This window comes from Medicago sativa, chromosome 8 (genome assembly GCF_051527215.1).
Source record: "Medicago sativa cultivar Bolivia chromosome 8, Bolivia_mono, whole genome shotgun sequence".
NCBI classification, from domain to species: domain Eukaryota; kingdom Viridiplantae; phylum Streptophyta; class Magnoliopsida; order Fabales; family Fabaceae; genus Medicago; species Medicago sativa.
This window is the reverse complement of record NC_140756.1, coordinates 13,022,522-13,049,816: the sequence shown is the minus strand read 5'-3', so window position 1 is coordinate 13,049,816 and position 27,295 is coordinate 13,022,522. Positions and strand designations below refer to the sequence as shown.

General features: G+C 31.9%; 1 long non-coding RNA gene and 1 pseudogene across 3 annotated transcripts; one reads left to right on the top strand and one right to left on the bottom strand.

The window, feature by feature from the left end:
• Positions 1-8,323: 8,323 nt before the first annotated feature.
• Positions 8,324-10,723, bottom strand: LOC146897083 (uncharacterized). 2 transcript variants are annotated; one of them, XR_015023021.1, is made up of 4 exons: positions 10,279-10,723; positions 9,459-9,540; positions 9,255-9,380; positions 8,324-8,540 (listed from the first exon to the last, which is right to left on the bottom strand). It is a non-coding gene; the product is annotated as an uncharacterized LOC146897083 (long non-coding RNA). The 2 variants fall into 2 exon arrangements; XR_015023020.1 differs by having other exon boundaries at positions 9,459-9,557; positions 10,279-10,721.
• Positions 10,724-11,049: 326 nt separating this feature from the next.
• LOC146897082 (uncharacterized) lies at positions 11,050-13,471 on the top strand (annotated as a pseudogene). The gene is made up of 3 exons (XR_015023019.1): positions 11,050-11,208; positions 11,323-11,452; positions 12,392-13,471. The product of XR_015023019.1 is annotated as an uncharacterized LOC146897082 (transcript).
• Positions 13,472-27,295: the final 13,824 nt, after the last annotated feature.

The following is a 27,295-nucleotide window of genomic DNA, read 5'->3' as shown; positions in this document are numbered from 1 at the left end:
TTTTTTCAAACCTGTATTGTGTTTTCAGTGTATCACTCTCTTTCTCTTTCTATTACTATATTTTTATTCCAAAATAAATGTTATCCCAAAAATAGTTTTATATATATTTCTCATTTAAGCTCTGTTCGGTAAAAACAGCGGATAGTTGATAAGCTAGCTGATAGCTGATGACTGATAACTTATAGATGATGACTGATGACTGATAGCTGATAAGCTAATTGAAGTGTTTGTTAAAATTAGCGGTTCAACTAGCAGATAAATGTAAAATGACATAAAAGGGTATTTTTAATTTATAATAAAATTTATATCAATTAATATTTTAGTATTTGAAAATTTGTAATTTAAATATTTTTTGAAAAAAATACTTAAAAATATATTAACTTAATATATCGTTTATATTGTATATTTTTTTTTTCATTTAAGTGTTTATACTTTATAAAACAATTAAGTGTAATAATAGACGGTTATTGGAATGTATAATTATTATTATTATTATTATTATTGTTGTTGTTGTTGTTGTTGTTGTTGTTGTTGATGACAATAATTGATAGTTACACTAGATATAATCTTCCTAAAAAAAAAAGTTTAATAATTATCATATGCATGCTAAATAGATGTAAAATAATTTTATTTAGTTCAAAATAACAAACGGTATATTTTCATCAAATGTAAATACAGCTGAAGGTATATTGATTTGCACGTTAAGAAAAGTATATTGGTTTGTAAAAAAAAAAAACTGAAGGTACGTATAAAGAAAAAAGCAAGGAAAGGCAAGTGATTATTTTTTTTGTTTGAAAAAGAAGTGGATATTTGTTCGCAAGAGACACAGTAGTATTTATGAGGAAGTTATATTAACAAATTGTAATGGGTAAAAATGAATTTTAGATAAAATAATAAGGGTAGAAATGGAAGAAAAAAAGATAAGCTATAAGCTATAAGCTCAAACGCTACTTGGAATATCGTCTGAAAAATAGCTTATAAGCTCGTGGAATAAGCTATAAGCTCGTGGTGAAAAACCATTACCAAACAGAGCTTTTTTGTCAAACGAGCTTATAAACTATCTGCTATAAGCTATAAGCTAATTTTGTGGCCTTACCAAACAGAGCCTTAGCAACATGCACGCGAGTTCTAAGTCAAATATACATAGTTCTATAATATGTATGTATGACTCAGTTATCATGGTACGGATGGAGTAATTTTTATGGAGTAATTTTTATGTTGTTACATTTTTTATTGTTCTTATTTTGGCCGGGTTTAGTACTATTTTAATTTTATAGTTCTTTTTCCTTCAGGATTAGTATCCTATGTTATTGAATAAAGTGACTGTGTTTAGATGAAATAATTTTTTTAATCCGACTTTACTTCATCTCCCAAACTTCTGATGATAGCTCTTCCCATGAAAACTGGAAAATTAACATAAAGAAGCATTACATAATAAAGGGCCCATTGTTCCATTCTCTAAAAAATAAAAAATAAAGTGCCCATTGTTCTTGGACCCGCTTTTTTAATAAAAAATTTCGTTGTTAAAAAAAAAGTTAATGGTGTTTTATCCCCTGTAATATAGGTCATTTCCAGATTTATCCCCTGTAAAATTTTTTTTTTGGTTTACCCCTCTGTAAATTTTTTTTTCCAGAATACCCCCTAATAGGCCATACGAAAACCAAAATTTCTGAAGGAAAAAAAATCGTTTTTGTATGGCCTATTAGGGGGTATTCTGGAAAAAAATTTCTACAGGGGGTGAATCCGGAAATGACCTATAGTACAGGGGTAAAACACTATTAACCCAAAAAAAACTACTTCCTCCGTTTCAAAATGAGTGTCACTTTAACCAATTGCACACATATTTAAAGAATGGAATAATGTTGTCCAAATATATGATATTTTTACTAAAATAGCCTCGCTGGCTATTGGTGCAATTGCCATCAATATAAATTAGTAAAGTACAAAATGATACTTTGGAAGTTGTGTGGATAATAATAATTAAGGGTACTATTGGAAAAAAGTAATTAATAACACATTGAAAAGTGAGAATGACATTCATTTTGAAACAAATTATTTTTGCTAAAGTGACACTCATTTTGAAACGAAGGGAGTAATCCAAATGTTATATTTCCTACGACATCATTAATAATCTTTACATAATCAAGGTATTTTTTTAGAGAAACGTTAACTTATATCTTTAAGACATATATTAAAGTACTAATGATAGAAATTATATGTTGGAAATTGTGTCAATTTATTTCTTACAATATTAAAATTTAATGTTTCTCAATAAATATTCTCTTTATGGAAACTTTAACGGGCACATGTTTTAGAGCACGTGTTAGCATGATATTTGTTTTTACAGGAAAATACTAATAAATGTCCTAAGGGAATTTTTTAAGGACTTTAGATATATAGTACTCCATCCGGTCACATTTATAAGCAAAAAATAACTTTTTAGATACATCCAATAATTAATGTATATAACCTATAAATGTGACCGGATACATTAATTATTCAATGTACCTAAAAAGTCATTTTTTACTTATAAATGTGACCGGATGAAGTAAGCTTTTATAGACACTTATGCATTCAATGCATCGAAAATTGAAGTATTAAGTTTTTTTAATGAATAATTTCTTAATTAAAAATCCTTAAAGAATGTTCTTAAATCACTTATTAAACCCTTTTTATATACTCCATCCGTTTTATATTATAAGCAAATTTAACTTTTTAGGTTCATTCAATTAATGATGTATATGATCCATATTATGAACCACATACATCATTAATTGGATGAACCTGGCAAATAAAATTTATTTATAATTAAAAACGGAGGGAGTATATGTTGAAGTTTAAAAGGCCAATAATTTTGTGAATCTTAAACTTTGGCCTTGAAGTTTCTAAAAATGGACGGGGACCCCTTACTTTTGATATATAGTATTGGGTAAGAGTGTGTCTAATATAAACCCTTAAAAATGTTGAAATATGGATATTTGTTACTTTTAGTAAAAAACAAATTTTATAATAAAAAAAATAGAGAATACAAAATATTTTATTAAAATTATTAAAAATAGAAAGGCCAAATGTTGAATCAAGTCCATAATACGCAGTCCTTCTTGTAATAAACAAATTTTAACTCTACATTTTTTTACTGGTTTCCCTAGAAAAATGTAACCTTGTACGACTGGACACTCTAAACATGTTCAGGGCACTCTAAACATGTTCAGGACACCAGTCTATAAATTACTGATTTTCTCTGTCATACAACCCAACTTGAATTTTTCTTTTAATGTGTGCTTGAATTGTTAATAACTATTTTTCAATGGTTGAAAATTGGTTTTTTCTAACATGCACCTCAAAAAAAAAAAAATCCAAAGGTAGGCATTTACTATTTTTAGTAAAATATTATATTAATTATAATTTAACCACATGTATTCAACTTGAACTTCATCGCGAAAGACTATTCTTGTTTTGTTTAGATAGACAAAATGAAAATAGTCATTAAAAGCACCTTTCTTCTTTCTCCTTTCTCTTTCACCATTGTTGGAACCTATCGACAGCCCTAGCCGCTCTCCTTTCTCTTTCATAGAGACCAAACCCTAGCCGCTTTTCCACCACTAACATCCACCTTTAATTTCTTCTTTCTCCTTTAACATCCAAAGCTATCAATCCTCATGTAGCCGTCGTGTGAGTGGTGTGGTCGCTTCACCGTTTCACCACTTCGTAGGTGAGGAAAGAGTCAATTCGTTGACCTTGTTGCCACCAGTCGATTTGGGTTCTTTCATAGTCACAGGTGCTGCACCCCGTGACTCGTTTCAAAACATTATCTCGTCATACTTACTTGGTGGTTCGAGGAGATGGTGGAAAATCTGGTGTTGCTAGATCTGCAACATCTGGGTTGGTTTGGTTGTTGTTTAAAGCTGTGTTATCTTCCTAGGAGGTGGCGGAAGCGACGGTTCCATGTTTCAATTGAAAGATGGATGCGGTACATTTTTGGCTTTGTTTTCCTGATTCCATTACAGATTTGTTGAGATCTGATGACATGCTGTCATTACGTAATTTTTAGGACTTATTGTGACATTTTGATAGAGTTCTCATGCAATTTATACTGTTCTGGAGTGCAAAAAGCTTAAATATTGAAGTCTGTTCGAAGGAAATCGCGCCACGCCAATTTCAAGCCGTGCTGCGATTTTTGAAGCAAAATTACATCCTCCCTGTTTGAGGGAAATCGCGGCACGCCTATATACATGGCGCGACGCGATTTTGACGGGTCAGGCCCATGACTTCTATAAATACTGCACTGAGCCAGAAGAAAAAGGGTTACGATTTTGGAGAGCAAAGTGCGATTTTGAGACATCGGAGACGGCTAGAAGGGCGATTTCTTCATCCTTTTACCAATTCATGTATGTTTTAATTATTTCATTGATTATGCTATTTGTAAACTCGATTATGAGTAGCTAAATCTCTTAGAGATTAGATCCGAGATGAATCTTTGTAACCCTAATTGACACATGTTGCTGTGAAACTCTATTTTGTTTATGAATTCAATTCTAGTTTATTCAATTCAATTGTTCTTAATGCTTTTTATATCTTGATCACATATAACTTGATTTCGTGAGAATGAATGACCACTGACCATGGCTTTCAACTTAGACCTAATTGAATTGTTCTAATAAACAGGGTTAGTCTAGGAATAGATAATCGTTTGTTAGTGATAATAGGTTAACGTTCGGTAAAACCTTCAAGAATTATTAGACCACCTAAGGAATTAGGGGCTGTGGTTTAAGAAGAGGGTCCTAACTCAAGGGATTGATTAGGGCTATTTTGTTAATCATCGTAAATTAGAAAAGGATTCATAACAAATAGGTGCAGCAGACCAATTAGGGGAACTTAGAGGATTCGACGGATCTGATCTCATCTTTCTCTCCATATTTTCTTAATCAAATCTAATTTCTTTTATTTGATTTCATAAAATCAAACCAAATCTTCTGCCTAGTGGCAAAACAAAATAAACTTTACACATCCTAATTATATAACGAAATTGAATTATTGAAGTTAAAAACAGTCCTCGTGGGATCGATATTTTTACTACTTCGATAGTATTTGGTGCACTTGCCAAACGTCTATCAAGATCTGCAGGGTTTCAAAGTTTCGGGATTGCGTCAGTCGTGCAAGGGAAGATGGGTCTATGGTTTTGTATCCTAGTCATCCTTCTATTTGACATAGGACGATGTGGGCTCGAAAGAGTCGTTAATGCTCTCTGCCGTGTAGGGAGTTGATGGATCTTGAATTGTTTCTGTGTTGATAGACGATTCATACGCCAATTTAATAATATTTGTCATTCAATTCGTTTGATTTGGACTGTGAGGGTCAAAAGGGTCGTTTAGCTTGCTGCCATTGTTGCAGGGAGTCGATGGTACATGAACCGCCTCCGTGTTGACAGAGGCTTCAATCGCCGCATCAAAGACATTTAGTTAATATTCCGTGATATTACACACCTTCTCAACTAGGATTGAGATTCAATCAACGTTGATTCATCATGAAAAAAAATAAAGTCTAAAATTAAGGGGTCGTAAGGACATCAACCCTAAATTTCTACTAACAATCAATATTGCTCTTTGTATATAAATGCTCACAGTAAGACTATGATTGAATTAGGGTGAATTTGATCTGCAAAACAGTAAGTACTGGACGGACAGAACAATACATGACATAACAATACAACATAAGGCAGAACAACACATGACAAATTTGTTGGTATTGAATAATTTTTAGTCTTATACATTTATAACATATCTTTTTTAAAATTAACGAAAAGAAAAGAAAAATGTTTCTGGAAATAAAAAAAACTAAGAGAAAAGTTACCTTCATAAAACACAAATGATTTTTAAAAAAAAAAATCGCGTTTTCATATTCCTTTTTCATTTTAAAGTGAATCAATGAAAAACACAGTTCACATTATTTTTTATTTTAAAATATCTAAAATACATATTTAAATGCGATTTTAAGAGTCCCGACAAAACTACCAATTAGATTTTGAGAAATGATATTTGTATAACTATTTTGTGATAACTTTTGTGACAACTTTTTCTTTCATACTCACATTATGTTTTTGCTTTATCTCTATTGTTTTGGTTTTCGTACCAATGTCTACTTTTTCTTTGTAATTCTATGGTTGTCCTATAAATTGTCAACCAAACGGTTCTTCAAATAACACACCTCTTAGATTTTGTAAAAAAACAAAATAAAATACAACTAATCGAATGTATTTTTGTAACACCCACGACGTGGCTTTCGATATCCCGCCAGTTGGATACGAAAGGTTCCCGCCAGTTGGAACGGGCACTATCCGTAAGGATGACCCCACGTTAATAAGTGGAACCGAATCACGTCGGAATGAGAGGGATCCGGAGGCCGTGTAGGTATGGGACTACATGGTTGAAGGAAGGCTTATAAGAATTGTTAGGTACTACCCATATCAACAAGATGCATCTTCTTTTCGGTAGCCCATTCCATAAGAACTCCACAGTTAAGCGTGCTTGACTTGAAGCAATTTTGGGATGGGTGACATACCGGGAAGTTTTCCGGTAAGCATGTGAGTGAGGACAAAGCATGCTGAAAAGACTCGTGTTGGTTTGTGGGGTTAGTCGGCAATCCTGAAAGCAGTATGGGATGTTACAAAATGGTATCAGAGCAGACCTCTCCCAGTACGGTGTGGTTAGGGGAAGAACCAGGCGGAAGCTGGTGGGCATGTAACACCCACGACGTGGCTTTCAATATCCCGCCAGTTGGATACGAAAGGTTCCCGCCAATTGGAACGGGCACTATCCGTAAGGATGACCCCACGTTAATAAAGGAATCGAATCACATCGGAATGAGAGGGATCCGGAGGCTGTGTAGGTATGGGACTACATGGTTGAAGGAAGGCTTATAAGAATTGTTAGGTACTACCCATATCAACAAGATGCGTCTTCTTTTCGGTAGCCCATTAAATAAAAACTCCACAGTTAAAGTTAAGCGTGCTTAACTTGGAGCAATTTTGGGATGGGTGACCTACCGGGAAGTTTCCCGGTAAGCATGTGAGTGAGGACAAAGCATGCTGAAAAGACTCGTGTTGGTTTGTGGGGTTAGTCGGCAATCCTGAAAGCAGTCTGAGATGTTACAATTTTAATATTTAAACTAGTGTTCCTTATGAAGGGATGGGTGACCTACCGGGAAGTTTCCCGGTAAGCATGTGAGTGAGGACAAAGCATGCTGAAAAGACTCGTGTTGGTTTGTGGGGTTAGTCGGCAATCCTGAAAGCAGTCTGGGATGTTACAATTTTAATATTTAAACTAGTGTTCCTTATGAAAAAAAAAACTGAATTGAATCGTAAACGACTGAACCGTAGCAACTTCGCTAATTAATTTTAAAAAAATCAGTTTGTATATAAAAACTATTCATCATTTATAAATACATTATCAAATCATATCGCATCAATGTAAGTATTTTGAGCAATTTTAAAATATCCATCCACAATAAACCATGTGTCTATTTGCCACCCTAGTAATTATCTACTTTTATAAGGTGTCATGCTCTTGCAGTTGAAGCTGCATACCTTTTATCAATTTTTCAAGAACCTTTATTTTGGGCCACCATTGTACAGCTTCCACATTGAATTCACCACCTCAGTGCACTCACAGTTTCTGCATATATATCATCCTTTTCTCTGTTACTCTGATCACACCATTCTTTTCATAATTTAATGCAACATATTCCATTCTTAAGCTAAAGCCAAATATAGAAGATAGAACTTCATCTGTCATTTCTTTCACCTGTTATTAAACACTACTAAAAAAATGTCATTTTCGAACGGAATTTCAGACGGATTTGGGACGAAATTTACGGATATTTCCCACGGATTTCGGACAAAATTATGTTTTCGGACGGATTTCGGACAGAAAGGGCGCTGTCCGAAAAGACCGCGTCGCAAATTATAGTTCCGTCCCAAATTCCGTCCCAAATATCTTTCAGACGGATTTCGCACGGTTTTCACACTAACTATGTAATTTAAGTTTGTGGGATATTGGACTAAAATTGGGACGGATTTCGGACGGAATTAAATTTAATTTCCTGCAGATTTCGGACGGAATTAAGTTAAAATTTCCTACGCAATTCGGACGGAATTCATTTAAAACTTCCTACAATTTTCGGACAGATTTAAATTAAATATTCAAACGATTTTCAAACGGAATTAAGCAAACCCTTATATTCAATTATGACTTTAAATTTTCTATGCTCAACACTTTTCAAACTAGATTATGGGCTTATTTGCGAGAGAATTGCCACAAAACTAATATGCAAAATATATAACTATATACATAATTAAATCTTGTCTCATTCATATAATTCATTCAAGAGTAACATCAATCAATACACATACACCTCTTAAAAAAAACATTTATTCATACATCAACTTAATTAAACAATAAATAAGAGTAACAATGACTTTTATTGTATTCAGGAGATATTCTTGAGGCTTCATCACATTGGCAGCCTACATCACTTGCTTATGCCTGTAGAATAGTAAAAAAAAAAAAAAAACTGATACACTTTAATTATGTTAACCATTCAATGTCAAAATCATCAACAACAAAGATATTTAATCACAGAAGCACATAATACTAATAAGCAACAACACAATATGTCTTCTACATCACATTTGACAAAATGAAAAGAGACAAACACTAGCTGGCATTGAAAGTTCAGAAAATTTTCCCCATCAGCAGTATGGTTAGGCTATGTTTGGAAGTAAAATAAACATAATTGTCTGCCCTACACAAGAGCCTGCTACATCTTGTGAGGGATATATGTGTTGACATTTCTTTAGAGCTATGTTAGCTTAAGCTTGTAACCATGGATGTTTATTATCTCTCTCATTTGAAATGTAACAGACATTACTTCACATCAAAAGCTACTCACTTTCACTTCTTTTTTTTCCACTTTCCTTCAACACTTTCTTCCAAATAGACATTCTTAATTCCCATGGATTCTATTTCAGATAATGAAACCAATAAAATGTGACCAAGACTGACTTAATTGTACTAATGGAGCAAACACGTATTAAGTAAAACTCAGCAAAATCATAAGTTATGTAACAGATTAACTAAGCTAATCTTAACTAATGATCAAGTAGTTTGCATTAAAAATAACTAGGCCTATTAAAAGATAAAGGAACTAGAATAATCTTAACAAAAGAGAAGATCATTATGCATATTGTTGTTACTAACCTCTAGAACAATGTTTCATTTCCTGATCTTGTCACTTGCCATGATGAAACTGTAGGTGCAAAACCAGGAGTGTAGGTGCAAATGGATACAAGAGTTCAAGAAGATACAGAAAAATAGAGCAGCTCCCTACACACAACATTCCTACTCAAATAAGTATACCATATGCAAAAAAAAATTATGCATAACAAATTGCAGGAAACAGACCTGATTTGCACAAGAACATTAAATCTCAACACGCCATATCATAGGAAACCACCTTTGAGTAACTCTAATCAAACTGCAGAAACTACAACCAAGACAACCCTAAAATGAAGCAAACAAGTAAAGAAAATATAAAAAATCATATAAAGATACTGCAGAAATCTAAAAAAAAAAAAAACTCAAATTTTAGATATAAACAAAACACACGGAAATGAAACAAACAAGAAAATAGGTCAGCAAGCTAATCAAATCAAATTACAAGCCGCAAATTCAATCAAGGATCGCTAAAAACGCAATTCAACTGAAACTGAATTCACAAGCAGCAACTAACTTACACTTATTAATTCAAAATTTCTCTAGTTCAATCACCAAATAAATCAAATCAAAACTTCTAAACACATGCAACAAGAGATGACCTTGGATCCAATGGTTGACTAAATTACAATACCTTCCCGAGAGTACAACCAGAGCAATACAAGCAACACCGACACCAACAGTGATAACATTAGCATCACCGTTGAATTTTTCTGAATTAACTTCGCCAATCGATAATCGTCACAATTTAAGAAACAAACCTTCATAATTACACTTCTTAAGCATCTTTTAGGATCTTAAGTTGGTTAATCTCATACACTTACGGTTAACTATTGACATTCTAACTTAATACCCATTTTTACTCCTACCCTCCCAAAACACAAGAATCACCTTCATTCTATCCCCTGAAGATAATAAATCCAGTAAAATAATTCTGATGAGATGAGGAACAAAAGTGACCCAATTGTGATTACGAACATGAACAAACATGATGAAAAGAGGAACATACCTTATGAGATGAGAGCAGTAACAGTTGAATCCGATTTCAAGAGCAAGAACTGGAACAGGAACAACAAAGGCGATGAGAAAAGCTGGCACACAAACGCGAAAATCAACAAAATCTGGAACAGGAACAAACGGTGGAAAACTGGAACAGGACCAACACGATGGAAAATCTGGAACGTTCAATTTCATTGATGATGGGTTTCAATTTGATGATGATTGATTTTGATTTCAATTAAAATTGGAAATTTTGTTGTTGTGTTTAGGGGTTAGTGTTGTTTTGGGTTCAAGTGGAAGGAGGGAAAAAGATGAAAGGGAGTAATTTAGGGTTTAATTTTTGATAAAAAGATGAAGAGGGAAGTTTTTGGCTTTCAATTTTGATGAAAATATCAAGGGGGGGAAATTTTTTAGCTGACCCGCTCAAATGAAAAGAATTTGTTCTTCAAACTTTGTAGGTTTAATAATAATAAAATAAAATAAAATAAAATAAAAATAGTGGCCGTCCGAAATCCGTCTCAATATTTCACACGGTTTTGGGACGGATTTGTTTTTTCAATGAAATTCGTGCGAAATTTGTGGGAAAAAACCTTGTTTGAACATGTCATAAAAATTTCACACGACTTTGGGACGGATTTGGGACGAAAATTTCGCTCCTTTAAAACTGTCCCAAATCCGTCCGAAAAATTCAGACAAAAACTCATCCGTCCGAAAATTCCGTCCGAAAACACAGTTTTTTTAGTAGTGAAAATAACACCAAAATAGCTTGTACATTGTTACTGTCCATTGCAAAAGAAACAAGACATCATGGGACATCACTCTTGTTGCAACAAACAGAAGGTTAAAAGAGGATTATGGTCACCTGAAGAAGATGAAAAACTCATCAAATATATTACAACATATGGACATGGTTGTTGGAGCTCTGTTCCAAAACATGCTGGTATTAAAAAAAATTATACAATATTATTTCATTAAATATATTGTTCTTAACTATACCATTTTCTTTCTTCTTATTATATTGTTCATTTATTTATATCATGATGTGCATGTGTAGGCCTGCAGAGATGTGGAAAGAGTTGCAGATTAAGATGGATAAATTATCTAAGACCTGATTTGAAACGAGGAAGTTTCTCTCATCAAGAAGCTGCACTCATTGTAGAACTACACAACATTCTAGGCAATAGGTATATTCATTACATTAGCTCTCTGTTTTTTTTTTCTTCTCAAAATTCAAAAGTTTGTCTGGAATCCCTCCCTGAATGTCGATTTAACATATAAAAATATTTTAAAATAGTTGTTGTTTGCTCATTCACTACAAGAAAATTTGTATTTTGCGACTTTTAAAATGACTGATTGCGACTGTTAGAAGGGTCGCAAAATAAGTGTCGCAAAATGACAATTTTCTTGTAATGATTCAGTATAGTATAACATTTTTTTTTCTTCAATCCTACCTCTAATTTATTATTTTTTGCATCATTTTCAAGTCATGAAATTATTTCCCTATACATCTAGGGCTAATAACTAATACTTCATCCGTCCTCTTAAAACAAAAACAAAAACTAATACTCCATCAGTCTCATTTTAGGAATTTCATTGGACTTACTTTTTAAAATAGTGATTAATTAATTGTGTTGATTTTAATGATATTTTAATGATAAGGTAAGCTTTAGGGTGATGCTAACAAGTGTTCTAGGGACATCAGGGCACTTGTTAAGGATTTAAAATTAGAAATTATTGATAAATTTTATGTAAAAAAAATTATTTTTGTTGTTTCAATGTGTTGAATGCAAAATTTACAAAATAAAGATTCCACTTTAAACTTCTTAACTACTAGTAAAAGATTTTTCTTAATAGTAAGTAGTTAGAAGAATAGCTAGTAAGTTTTTTTTTTTAAGGAAGAATAGCTAGGTAAGTTGAAATACAATAAATAAGGATGTACTCATAAAAAAAAAATGTTGTATTAATATTTTAAAACGAAAATTAATCTTAAACACAAAAATATTGCAAAACAAAAGGGAATAGCTAATAAAACTAATTTTTCAAACTAGAACATTCTTTCTTTTATTTATTATTTTTATAATTTATGTAAAAAATAAATAAGAATTTACACTTGTTTTGGACAGATGGGCTCAGATTGCAAAACACTTACCTGGAAGAACAGATAATGAGGTGAAAAACTTTTGGAATTCAACCATAAAGAAGAAAATCTTTTCTCATGATATTATTTCATCTTTCACCACATTTTCAGATAATCACACCCCCTACCATAATATTGGTTCAATGGAAAACTTCTTCCCTTTAAATGCAAACCCTAATGTAATCCTCAACTTCAATCATTATCACCATCAAGACCATTTAACCTTATCTCCAAATCAGCAAGGTAATTTTCAACAAATTGATACAAAGGTAAACATCAATGACCATTATAATGCCAATTTCCTTCACATTCAAAATCCAATACCACAAAATATAGTGCAACCAATATCTAATCCTTCTACTTATGAAGATACATGGTCATTAGACAGTGTAGCACTTCATCTCAATCCAGTAAATCAAAAAAATCAATTTTCAAAAAGTGACACGACCCCATTTAACAAATTAATGCAACAATATGATCAATATCATGATTTGGTCGAACTTGATGCTACTGTGCCTAAATTAGTCAATCATCAAAGCCTTGAGGAATGAGGATTATGCTTGTAGCATCCTAGATTCATCTAATTCCCAAGAACATGAAGCTCCTGCGAAAATTCAGTGCTACACGTCTGGTATTATTCATCCACAAGATCCAAATGTGGAAGCTAATCAATTGGATTACAATATTGATGCTCTAATGTGTATGTCATCATTGCCATCCTCAAGCAGCCAAATTGTCACAAATCCTATTATTTCTTTAAGATGGGAGTCTTAATTAAAGCATTGGTATAACTTCATTCTCAGCGACCTCAATTATTTCTATGCATTAAAATTAAATTATATATGTAATGTATTTTTTTTTTTTGTCAAGAGTGTGTAGAGCTTTTATTTATTTGCTAACCTGAACACTGCTAGTTCAGGCACTTACAAGAAGTAATGCTTGTTTTTATTTGAATGGATGAAGGTGATGCTTGTTGAAGTTCAATAAATATGTAATGTACGTTTTAACGTTTAGGATCCATTTGCATGCATGTACGTTCGTCACATAAAACTATATATGGATGTTATTTATGGAGAGCTACATGTGATTGTTAACAAATTATGTGTCCATTAGGGTGTACTTTAAATTAAGGTTATTTCTTGTTCAGGCACTTAAATTAAGCATTTACTCCCTCCGTCTCACAATAATTGTCTCTTTACCCATTTTTCTTTTTCTCAAAATAATTGTCACTTTAGAATACCAATGCATCATTTATTATTTTTTTTCCATTATTATACCCTTATTTATTGAATTTCATCCAACTTAACTACTCCACTAACTACAATTAATAAGGGTGGTTTAGTAAATGATACTAATTTTACCATCAAAATCAACACAATTAATCATTTCCTTAATAACCGTGCATAAACCTTAAACGACTATTATTTAGAGACGGAGGGAGTACGTCGTTTGTTTGTTCCAATGCTCTCTTTCTGACTTTCCCTATTTCCCCCTCCCTCCCTCTCTCTTTCTCTGACATATGGATGATGACCTGAAAACAAAGACAAAAGCCGTGTACTTACTACGTCCTTGTCAATTACTAAAGGCTAGTGTCCTTTAATTTGACCTAGGTAGAGGAGGCCAGCATGCATGCATACTCCAAAAGCTTAATGAAGCATGCATTGTCAACCAAACTTTACTGTTGTATGGTGTGTGTGTCTATATATATATATATATATATATATATATATATATATATATATATATATATATATTCCCTCGGGTCACTATTATAAGCAAAATTTCATACATTGAATAATCAATGTATCTAATCTTTATTATAGATTAGATATATTAATTATTCAATGTATCTAAAAAGTCAAATTTTGTTTATAATAGTGATCAGAGGGAATATATATATAACACACACTACTCTCAATATGCACAAGATTTTTTTTTTTTAATGATGAGAATCTTAAATTTTACTAAATTATTCAGATCAAATATTGATGTCCTTACTCCAGCCTCATATATAACAAAAAATATATATTTAAATTCATTGAACATCTGATGTATCTGATTGAAATCAGATACATTAACTATTCAATTAATCTAAAAAAAAGAATTTTAGCTTATATATGAGATTAGAGTGAGTATTTATCATCAAGGGCGTATAGGTACACTCTATAGGGCGTGCAGAGTGTAAACTTGCACATCATGAACTTTTAAAAATTGTACATATATATACAACTCTATGTTTTATATTCTTTGCACACGCTTAAATTTTATTTTTGCACCCCGAATCCGACAGACTCAAACTAGAAATGTAAGAATCAAACCATGTCTTCATAAACCTGAATATTGAATCTAAATTATATAGATTGGTTCGTTTTTTTTTTTTGAAGGATAGATTGGTTCGTTTTTGTTTTTCATATTTGTAACACCCTAATTTTCATATTAGACTATTTATTATTAGATAATAGTATTATTATTATTATTATTATTATTATTATTATTATTATTATTATTATTATTATTATTATTATTATTATTATTATTATTATTATTATTATTGGGTTGTTAGATATTATTAGTAGTAGGGTTATCTTAAAAAAAGTTGTGATCACATATTTTTAATCATTATATACTATCTTTCTCATTTAATTTTAGATTATGTTATTGTTTTAAAAGTTTAAAAAAGTATAGCCTTCGGAAGGAAAAAAAATTAAATTTTTAGACCTTTAAAAATAAAAGAAGTTTTTTGACAAATCTCAACCTGATTGAATGAATCAAATCAATCTACTCGACGTCGTTTTTTTTTTTTTTTTGAAATTATAGAAATTAAACAAAATCAACTGATAATTTTTTATGAGTTCATATTTTTTTTTTCTTCGAAAAAATTGAACCAACTCAAAACGTTACCCCCCAAGCTTGAACCACTTTCAAGTTACTCAATTTTTTATATATAATTATAATTATTAATTGAAGTTTAATTATTTTACATCCCTTGAGTCGTGATACACACCAACACCGTTCAACATTGCTATAAATGCAAAATGAAAAATATTGACTTAGAAGCGTTGAAAGTACTTGTATTACCTGATTGTATTCAAGATGTTCTTATTAATGAAATGAGATAGTTATTTTCTGTCAAAAAAAAAAAAGCGTTGAAAGTACTATTGATTGCAAAATAAAATTGTAAAACTCAGTTCTTCCGAAAGACTTGTTTGTAAATTAGTAATATTTTTCTAAATTAGCCCATCGAAATTGACACCAAAGATAATCGAATCCGAGACCTTAAGAGAAACACACTATAAGGCTCAAATCCAACACCACCATGCCAACTCAATTTAGTTTAATAATAAATTAATATGATCTTTGTCAAAAAAAAAAATATGATCAAACATTTGTAAAACTTTTATACATTCTCAATTAAATTCTATGATATTATGATAAAATACAGGGAAATGTTAACTTCTACCCTTAAGACACAAGTTAATAAGGCAAAAGTGGAAATAATTTGTTGTAATCAATGTATTTGAATTTGATTTTTTTACTTTTAATTAATTAATTGCACAAAATTTAAGAGAATGTTTCTAGTTTCAGGTTGCTTAATATGTCTTAGGGCACAAGATAACATGACCCTAAAATATATTGACTTTTGTTGTCATTGTTGTCTTTTCAGAATGAATCTAAAAATAAGAGAAGATTTTTTTTTCAGGTTCATTGAATAAATGTTGTATTTAGTTCATATTATAGTTCATATACATTAATAATTCAATGAACTTAAAAAAAAGATTCTTCTCCTATATTTAGGACCGGAGGAATATGATATTTTGATAATTTCTTTTCAATCATTCAATTTTGTTGCAAAAATAATTGTATAGACAGAAAGTTCACAAAAAACCTCGTGCTGACATGCAAGCCTTTTTCGTCAATAATTTTATAGGATGCGTGCTATTTGAACAAACACACTTTTGAGACACTCTAAAAAAACCACTTTTTAAACAATTGTGAAAAAACAAAAATATATAAAGAAATGTATGTATTTGACACGAAAACCAAAACAATATAAAAATAATAAAAACACCGGAAATGCTAACAAGAGTCTTCTCATCAAATATGGTGGGAAGTGTCTTGAGCCATCAAATATTTATACACATGTAAATGTTGCACGAAACTATGCTCTCTTTTATTTTCTGCATATTTATTTATGGTAATTATTAGTTACTCTTTGTGACTTAAATTATATGATGTTTTAGACATTTCACACGTATTAAAAAATGTAATTAGTTGTGTAGGAAAGAAATATCATGAGTTGTTTTACAAAATTATCCTTAATAAATGATATGAGAAAGATAAAAGAAAGAAAAAAGATAGAGTAATAAATAGTTAAGGATATAATAGAAAAAGTAACATTAATGTTTCATTATATTGTAAAACGACATATAATTTATGACAAATTTTTTTCTTCTTTAAAGCGACATATAATTTGAGACAAAGAGAATATATAGTTTAAAACTTAAAAAAAAAATCAATAATAAATAAACTTGGATCTAAAAAATTTTGAATGCGAAAATTAAAAGTTATATATTGATTTGTAGATACTTTTTTTTATAGGTTCCTGAGTCAATCATATTTTAAGACACATCAAATGAAACACTAAATGTGAGAACCTCTTTTAACCTGAATTTGAACATTGGCTAACCATTTTTTTTTTTGGGTCAAGTAAGCTATTGACTAGAATTGCACCTTTTTAAGAGGAGTAACTTAGGAATCTCGAGTTTAAACTTTGACCCTTACATATATTACAGTGTCTATACCTAATGATTTACACTCAAGATGACTAGTTCACCATATATAAATACATTTAGCCTATTCCAGAGGTTTCTTAAAGAAGAAAAGTACTTAAGAACTGTGTAAAAACATGGATTGAATCTTTTAATTTAAAAATCATTTAAGCACTTACTAACGGTAAATATTAATTAAAAAGTATTAAAGTTAAAAAAAAATTACATCAATAAATTGAATTGTAGGTCTTAAGGGTGTTCGCGGTGCGATTTGGTTCGGTTTGGAGACTAATAGTCATCCAAACCGTAAGATAAAAAAACATGCGGTTTGGTTTGATTCGGTTGACTTTTTAAAATAAAAAATGTACTAAACCAAACCAAACTATTACGGTTTGGGTTGGATTGATTGGTGCAGTTTTTTTTGAGACAATACATTTTTTATTTTCAACATTAAAATCAAGTTAAAAAGGTAAAGCACAACAATTTTCTAATTTCAAATAATGTTTTAAATTTTATCAAACATTACAATTTTATTTTCATCCAACAATGTTTCCAACAACATAGACCAAATAACAAATATGGACTAAAGGTAAATATATTCTATAAGAAATGCAAAAAACTAAGATTTTATCATTATCAAAAAGTTCAAGTAGCACAAATTCATTTATTGAAATAAAAAGCAAAAAAGAAACTTAACAAGAGGGAAAAAAATGTCATTTTATAAAATAAATAAAAAATCCATTGACATTCTATGAGTATTGGTCAAGTTAGGTGACATAAGTTTAATTAGTATTTTCTTATCTGAGACTTAATTGTTGTCAATTGCTGAGATACACACTCTAGATTGGGGGTAGGGGAGAAGCTTGAATTGAAAATAGCGGTGAAGATATTAGTTTGTGAGGATGAGAAGTTGGGTGAGTGTTGTGTGATGCTAAATAACACTTTTTTTTCAAGTTGGTGTTGATGATAAGTTGTGATGGCATTTAGGTGTGGACAAAGGATACTCTATTAGTGGTGTTTATCATGTGTTGAACATGATGAAGTTAGTTGTTCAAGTGGTTCCTAATAATATTATCTTGAATAAATCAGTTCCATTAAAAGTGTCTCTTTTTGATCGACGATTATTACATAATCGAATTCCTACAAAGGATAATCTGGTTAGGCGGTGAATCATTCAAACTAATGCTATATATATTTTTTGTGAACAGTTGTGGGAAAGAGGAAAGTATTGATCATATGTTTCATGAATGTGAAATTTTTAGTGTATTTAGGGCCTAGTTATTCAATATGGCTCGAAATTCATTCTTTAAACCCGTTATATTTCCCTCAAAAAAAAAAATCCGTTATATTTGTTTTGATCATCTTGCACAATTTGGTAATTTAGGCAGCGCTTCCAAAACTATTCACTCTATGCTAAATATGATTTGGTTAGTATTTTCTTTGGAAAGAAAAGAACAATCGTATTTTTAAGGAGGAATCAATTCTTCACTTATTTGACAAGTGAAATGTTTATCATTTTGATGGTTGAAGGCAAAAATTCAAAATTTAACTTTTGATCTTCGGTTTGATGGTTTAAATTTAGCTTTTGTATTTTTAATTTCTATTCTTACACTCCTTGTGTTGGTTACTAAATTTTTGTTTGGTTAATATATTTGATTTTGGCTTGTTAAAAAGAAATTCCCTTAATTGTTTGTTTCAAATCTTTCAATAAGTGGACTCAACAATTTTATGGCGGGCCAGACAAAAAACCCGTTGGGTCTTATTTTGCATTTAAATCAGGAATGCTGCTATTTACCCAACACAAATTGCTCATTCCCAACTGAAATGACTATAATACCCCTGCGTGAGTTAACTCACGCTAGTGAAAATCTCAGCGTGAGTTAAGTCATGTAAATTCAACACTCACGTGAGTTAACTTACGCAATGGTATTTTTGGAATTTCAGTTGGAAATGAGCAAAATGTGTTGGGTAAAGAGCAGAATTCTTAAATCAGTTTCCGCTATACAGTAGAATCTTATAGAAGGTTCATCTTTCTTATGACCCATGCACGTACAGATTCCATTGCTTTTCATAGTCTTTTGGTCACATGGAATTCAGCAAAAAGTGAAAAAGAAAATAAAAGGCTGCCCTTAAGTTAAGCACCTAGCAAGCAAGCCACACTCTAGAAAGAAAGAAAAAAAAAGTACTATCAAAATTCTAATTTAAAAAACTAAAGTTGTTGGAAGTACCTTCTAATTTGTTGTCACGTAGATGAGGAGTAACAGATTATACTGATATATCAACATTTTTTGCTTGCTACAGCCTACATGCATCACTCTAAATTCATCCAGTTAGAGGCTTTATCTGAGATATGCCACCGTATAGGTGGTTTCAAAGATGTTCCACGTTTAATAGTTAGGAATGTTCAAATTTAAATTGATAAAAAAAAGAAATGAAAAACTGATTAAAAAAAAAAACCTTTTAAAATCAATATTTTATGAGATCCGGTTCGATTTAATTTTCAGTTCACAACTCCATAATTAAATCCGAACCATTGTTATTGATATGTAAACTAATGTTTTAGAAATACGTGTCTTGAGATATCAAGAGGCTTCTATGTGTTCGTTTTGTGATGGAGACGGAGACTGTTAATCACATTTTTGTTACCTGTGAGGTTGCGTCGAGGGTTTGGTACAAGATTTTTAGATGGCTTGGTGGGAGTAGTCATTCCTAGAGATTTATTGGGTCTTTGTGAGGGGCGTGTTGTGTGTTTCCTAGGAGAGAGAAAGTATTAGGGTTTTTTTTTTTTTTTTTGATCTGGTATTCTGTGGTGTGGTCCATCTAGAGCAATTGATTGATAAAATCTAGTTTACCTCTTGATGACATTAGGGATGGCAATTGGGCGGATCGGGGGCGGGTGATACTTCCCCGATCCCTGCCCCGCCGGTGTATCCGTTCCCCATCCCTGATCCCCGTCCCCGCGGATCCCCACGGAGCCCCACAGTTTTTTTTTCCTTTCCAAATTTAAGTTGTGTACAATTCCAATACTGAAGATTGATAAAGAGAAGCAGAATCTGAAAGAGAAGCAGAATCCAATACTTAAGATTGGAGAAGAATCTGAAAGAGAAGATTGATAAAGAGAAGCAGAATCCTGGAGAATGAATGACCCTGTGATTGAATCTTAGATCAGTGAAGCATAGGAATTTAAGATGGAGAATGAATGAATGAAATCGTGAATGAATGAGTTGGGAGGCGCATCTAGGGTTTGGAAATTGGAACCCATTTCATCGTGAATCTGTATTGTTTCTCTACTCTCCAGTAACCAAAAGCCTTATATATTTTACACTTTTTCTTTTATTTTATTTTATTAAACCATGTGAAAAGTCCCAAAAACTAGAGGTAAATATTGAGTCTCTTTAAAAATGTAAGGACATTATAGTATTTTCATGGGGGTCGGGGAATCCGCGGGGCGGGGGATACTTCCCCGATCACCGCCCCGAAGTGGCTACGGGGGAATATTTCTCCCCGTCCCCGCCCCCACGGGGAGAAAATTCCCCGAAAATGGGGCCCCGAACGGGGAATCCCCGTGGGGACCCGCTCTGAAAATCCCTGTTGACACCCCTAGATGACATGGTTGTCAAGACCACATAGGAGCAGAATCACCGCAAGGACTTGGAAGATATACCGCAATCAATTCGAAAACATGACATGCGACTTAACCCCACAAAATGCACATTTGGAGTCCAAGCTAGGAAATTCCTAGGATTCATGCTGACCAGACGAGGAATAGAGACAAACCCCGATAAATTCCAGGCCATAATTAACATGAGAAGCCCCACCACCATAAGGGAAATCACAATGGTCCAGAGCCCCCCAAACACGAGACCATGTTAGCTAGGGGCGAAGTGTTTAAGGGAAATCATAACAGGGTGGGAAAAGAATTTCATTTCTCGTCATCCATCTTTAATAGTGGAACTTGTATAATCTAGTTCTTACCTCTAATAAACCTAATAGATCACAATAATTGACATTGGACATGGCTTAAACCAAGAAATTCCATTCTCTCTACATCAAATATAATTGTAATAGAAGACAATGCCAAAAAGACAATTATATAATTGTAACATATCCATACACTAGTTGCCTGAAAATTTGGTCATAGCAAACTGTACTAGTACACGAAGGTGGTACGAGTCCTGTACGTCAAGAAGTGAACTAAGGTGCTACGACGAATCACCTCCGAAGTCAATGACACTAAGCTGTATCCTAAAGCAACCCTTAGCTACTCTTCAAGCAATTACCTTTCTTTCGCCCTTGGGTTCCTTCCTGATCAAGCAAAAGAAAAATAATGTCATCTGCAGGAACTAAGGAAGACATCAGGATGAAAATTTAGAGGGACGTAAGTCACCAAAGAAATTGGGCATGAACAATTTCAGCAAAACAATTGTTACTACATCACACAGTATGGAAGCAACAAGGACCACATCAGAACATAATTGCAATACAAACCCTAAAAGGTTAAAACACTATAGTATCCAAACACCAAAACTTCCAAGAACTCTCCCTGTGAAGTTGAACTGTATGATTAAAGTCAAATAATTTTAGTGATCTGACGTTTGTGATTGACTGTGAGTGTATAAAATCTTTACAATATCAGTGAATATGAATTAAATCTTTTCTTTATTAGGAGAGTGGGGCAACAAAGGATTGACACGAGAATGGTTGCATATTTATGTGTATAACAATACAACAATGAATATGTTCATATCATTATCATGTTACACACAAATGATTTACTTTAAATTTAGAAATTTAGACTCTTAATAATTTTTGCCAAAATTCGGTTTATGAGCAATTCTTCACTCCAAGTTAAATTTTGCTCCAATATTCTTCTATGGTTTTCATCTCTTGAAGCTTCTTCTATTACAAGGAGCAAACTTGTGCTAATAACTTGATCCATCTCTTTCTTGATTCCCTGCAGTAAATCTTTATCATTCAAATGATCGATGTCAAAGTCATAATAAAACCCATTTTCTATCCAAGGCCCAATTGTGACTTTTGCTTCAGGGTAAAACTTTAAAGGGATAAATATGTTTTTGATCTTATATGTATTTCAAATTTTCATTTTAATTGCTCTAAATTTTTTCTAAACCTTGGGTTCTTGAAAAGTTTTCGATCACTACTTTCAATCTCAGTGTTTATGTCAACTCATATGTATTATTCCAAATTTTGATTATTATTTTTTGCTGTCATGTTTAATACATTATATAATTCTCTCATGCAAAAGGTTAAATTTTTTTAATAATATATGAATTAAATATTCATTTTTATCTTTTTGACACTTAAAAATTCATATTTAATTTATGTTTTGTTAAAAAATTCTGATATTTTTTGAAGAGATTCTTATAATAATATTATAAACATTCATTCAAAAACTCTAAAAGGTGCATATGACCTAAATTATAAGCAGAACCAAAAGTATGAAAGAAAAACTTTTGGATGACTAAATGTCGAAGAAAATTTGTGGGAGAATTAAAATGAAAAGTTGAAAACATTTATGTGGATAAAAAACATATTTATGTAATAATATATGAGTTAAAATTTTAGAAATGATGTAAATTCAATTGAAACGTTTGAGTAGCAAAGAATTTTAATTTTCCTAGAATTAGAAATGATGTACGAAAATAAATTCTCTTTTATAAACTTCCCAACATTTTTTTTTCTTCTTTCTTTTGATTTCTTAATTTACTGCTTCTATGGCCCAATTTCTCAGACCTATGCACCCAACTAATTTTATTTGTGCATTTCAAAAATTTAAACACAGAAGCAGAGAAGTGCATATATTGTTATAATTAGCTGTCAAATAAATATATTGTGGAAGATTCATAAAATATCAATTCCAGATTAGAATGACTCACCTTTATTAGACATTTCTTATCTCCACGTGAGTATAATAAGAGAATGATAATTAATTAAAAATAACATGTTGTGGTCCATAATCAAAACACTATGTAATGATGCAACACAGCAGCTACTATAGTTCTCTCAAAAAAAAAAAGCAGCTACTATAGTATATGGTCCAACTGATCACTAGTCAATAATCAATATTGATTCATGCTCTAAAATGGACCACAAATTCACCAATACATTGAAGGATTTGTGCATCACTTTAACTGTTTTTAGAGGGTCGCTTTAACTGTTGAACATCAAAGAAAGAAGATTATACAGATATACAAAATAACACGGTTTTAAATATTTTTAGTTCCAATTAGACTAAACATAAACTGCCAAAATAGTTCATAGGTCAATTTCAGCACTATGGACAAAAGCATTTCAAAGGCTTAAATTAAACAGTGCCTTTAATAGGTTAAAGTTTGACTTCTGTTTACTACATGGCCTACAAACTTGTTGCCAGTTTGCCACTATGGTATACAGTTAAAACTCTATAAATTAATAATGTCAGGACCAGATAAATTTATTAATTTATAGAGTTATTAATTTATCGATAAATTAATAATTATTAATTTAAAGAGTTTTTAAGTAATTATACTGTACATACCAAACAAAAAGGAAAATTAGTCTATGCCTCTTAGAATTACGTTGCAGCGAACCTTGAGACTCAACGTAAATTAGTAACTACTGCGTTCATATGCATTGGAAATCAATAATGACTTTTGAAGTACAGTAAATGTAAACAAGAGGAACAAATGTGTTCAATGTATACTTAATATATTTTTTTCAGTTTCTATGAATTATTAATTTATGATTTTCTTGGGACCAAAAATTATAAAGGGATCTTCCGAAAAATTATTATCTTATTATTTTATCGAGTTTTTCAATTTTTTACATTGGCCTAAGTCGGGACCGGACAAATTTATTATTTTAGAGAGTTTATTAATTTACCGAGTATTAAATTAAAGAGTTTCTACTGTATATGAATATGATATGATATGATTCGATAGGTACGTACGTACGTACTTCATAGAATTCCCACGCGATTTTGTAACTTCTTTTTTAATAATGATTCTGAAAGCTTTCTTTAATTTGGAGTAATTTTTCAAACTTCCTTTCATAGGGGGGGTTGCTATGAATAGTAGAAAAGATGAAAGGTGGGGTCATATAAAACCGCGACTATATAGGAAAGGTTGTTTTCTTGGATATCCTTTTTTGATGTCGGCCAATTGTTTTGTTTCATTGCCTTCTAAAGAATATTAATGAAAATAACTTATATTTTCATTTTTTATATATGATTGTTTTAACTTGTTAATAAAGAAGGTGTCTTGAAGTGAATAATTGTGAGAGAAGATGAAAAGCTAGCTAAAGATTATGTATTACTCGAAATAATGAAAACAACTAAGAAATAAGCAATATGACCAACAACTAAAATAAGGGTGAGCCGATGTAAGGAAACTGAAAATAGATTATAGTCAAAAAAATTATTAGCAATAAGAATTTTGTATTATATTTGTTGTTTTATTGGCGTCATTGAAAAAGATAAACGTTGTTGGGTTTGTTACAATTTAGAAGTAACAAATATTTATACTTATAATTTTAATCAAAATCAAAATTTCATATAAACTTTTATTGTTTATAATATACCAGCGCAATAAAAAGAATGAAAAGAAGTACTCATCTTTTTGCTAGTATTAAATAAAGAAGTTGGGAGTTCAAACCTGAAATCTCCATTAGCGGTGACTCACGCCAATGACATGATTAAAAAATATTTAATTTGTTTGTTGGTGTATACATGTTGTGTTGGCAACTGACTTTGCATATTTGTAAGCAGAGCAATTTTTTTGACAGTACAGAAGAATTGATATACTAGTTGAAGGGTTGACACACCATTCTTTTAGAAGACAATGACCCTTACCCCTATTGAGAACCCATTACCAAAACTTCAACTTGATTAATTGCATTAGTCCTTGAGCTATAATTCTTCCATTTAAAATATTATAATCCATTTCCTCTGGTTATTGTTTACTAGGAATTGTCATAAGTGACTTAAATATAAGTTTCGGTGGGCTTGAAGCTACCTTTTACTCTCTTTTTTTTTTTTTTTTTAACGGCAAATTTTATTAAAAAATTCGGTTCCTGCACAAGACAAACAGAGACCGGTCATCCAAAAACTATAAGACAGAGACACCGTATATAGACGGAACACCAAAAAAGACGCTAAAACCCCACCACCTACCTTCAACACCCATAACAAAACAACCACCAATACCAACATAACCACCTAAATCAAAACTCAGTTGCAAAACAACCGCCGAAAAAACAAAGTCCATAAACACACATCGCTCACACCTCAACCTTACTCTCTTGTTTTTGTTGTATCGCAATGGACAAAGCATCTACATAATGATTATATTAAGAGAGGAATAAAGAGAAGAAAAATAAGAGGTAGAGAGAAGTAAGTCTTTCATCGAAAATGACCTATACCAAAACCAATACGGAAACACGGCACGTCAAAGAATTACATGGCATTCTTGCATGTACGTGACTATGACTACGATTTCTCAATATGCTTTGATTGATTAACCAAATAAAGAATCGAGGCTGGTAGTATTAAATGTTGCATGTGCATCAATTAATAACGACTCTTGTTTGAACTAGTGTTTCTAATTTTGTCACAAGCATTCCAAGTCCCTACATATTACACGAACTGCTAGATGCCTGGCACGCTTCTTTTTAACTCTAAAGAATATGCATTATTCATTTATTAGGAAATGTTAACTTGTGTCCTTATGGCACATATTAAAGTATAAAAGATATAAATTATGTGTTGGAAATTGTGCCAATTTATTTTTCACAAGATTGAAATTTCATGTTTCTTAATAAATACTTGCTCTTTATGAAAACCTTAACATGTACCCTAAGGGCACAAGTTAGTATGACCCTTATTTATTTTATATTTTAGGTGGTGTTTCGGTGACGCGGCCAACCCAACATGTATGTTATAAGTAATTCTTTGTGCAAGCCCATAAAGATCATGGTATAGATTGCATGCATGCAAGATCACAAGAGCACAACGACCTTGGAAGAGATCTGGACCCTTCAATCTGGATCTGATGCTATATCCTCCCCTATTCTGCTTAGTGCTTACACATATACCTCTCAAAGATAGCTGCTCAGGTAAAGGTTCAAGGGTCAAAACTCTAAACCTACACTATAAATACTAATTCATAGACACTAGGTCAGGTATCCTCACTTATATCCCTAAAACGCCTATCATTCCAAGGCGCTTACTGACTTAACACTAGAGGTGTGTGCAGGTACACCACCCCCATTCAGCCGGAGAAAAAGGTTGTTGTTGATGGAAATACCCTACTCAAAGGCTATTCAATGTCATTACCTAATGATCTTAGGTTCGACAAGATCAGTGGCGACTTCACTGGGGAACTAACCTCAGAACAAACATTTTCATTCCTTTTTCAAAGACAGATCCCATGGTTAATACTTGTTTAAAGTTTTGTCAAGCATCAGACCACTGGTAACCTTCACCACAAAACAAACCAGAAATCAAAATACCTATTTATTCACCAAATACCCCCTCAATGGAAAACCTGTTCAACAGTCGTGTCATATATAGGATGGGATCCGTCTCCAACCTCTTAGGAGTATACGCCCTACTACAATTTCCACCTTCAGTCGGGTGGAAGCCATAATTTCCCTTTCTATCACCAACATGTACCGAAGACCCAAGGGGCTCTCGATGAATTGCATCAAGAGAAAATAGAAAGAGTTGTTGTCTCCACCAAATAACGCCACCACGGTTCCAAGAATAAAAGGAAACAACCACCATTATCCTTCAGCGATGCAAATCTAGTCAATGAGAAACTATCATGAATGACATGCCTAGATACTTTCCACTTTCCATGCTAGCTGAAACTTCGAATAAACTTTTAATTTCCTCTTTGTCCACCTCTGATATGATTTTGTTGATAAAATTTTGTTTTTTGAAAATTGATGGCTTCTCTAAATAATGTTTCAAAAACTTGTAATATCTCCTTAATTTGTTGACTCTCTCTAATATTATCCCCAAAAAACAAGAAACAATCGTCAGCAAATAATAAGCGTGTGAGGAGTGGATCTCTTCCACACACCCTAATACCATGAATATCTTCTCTCGCTTATGCTTTTAT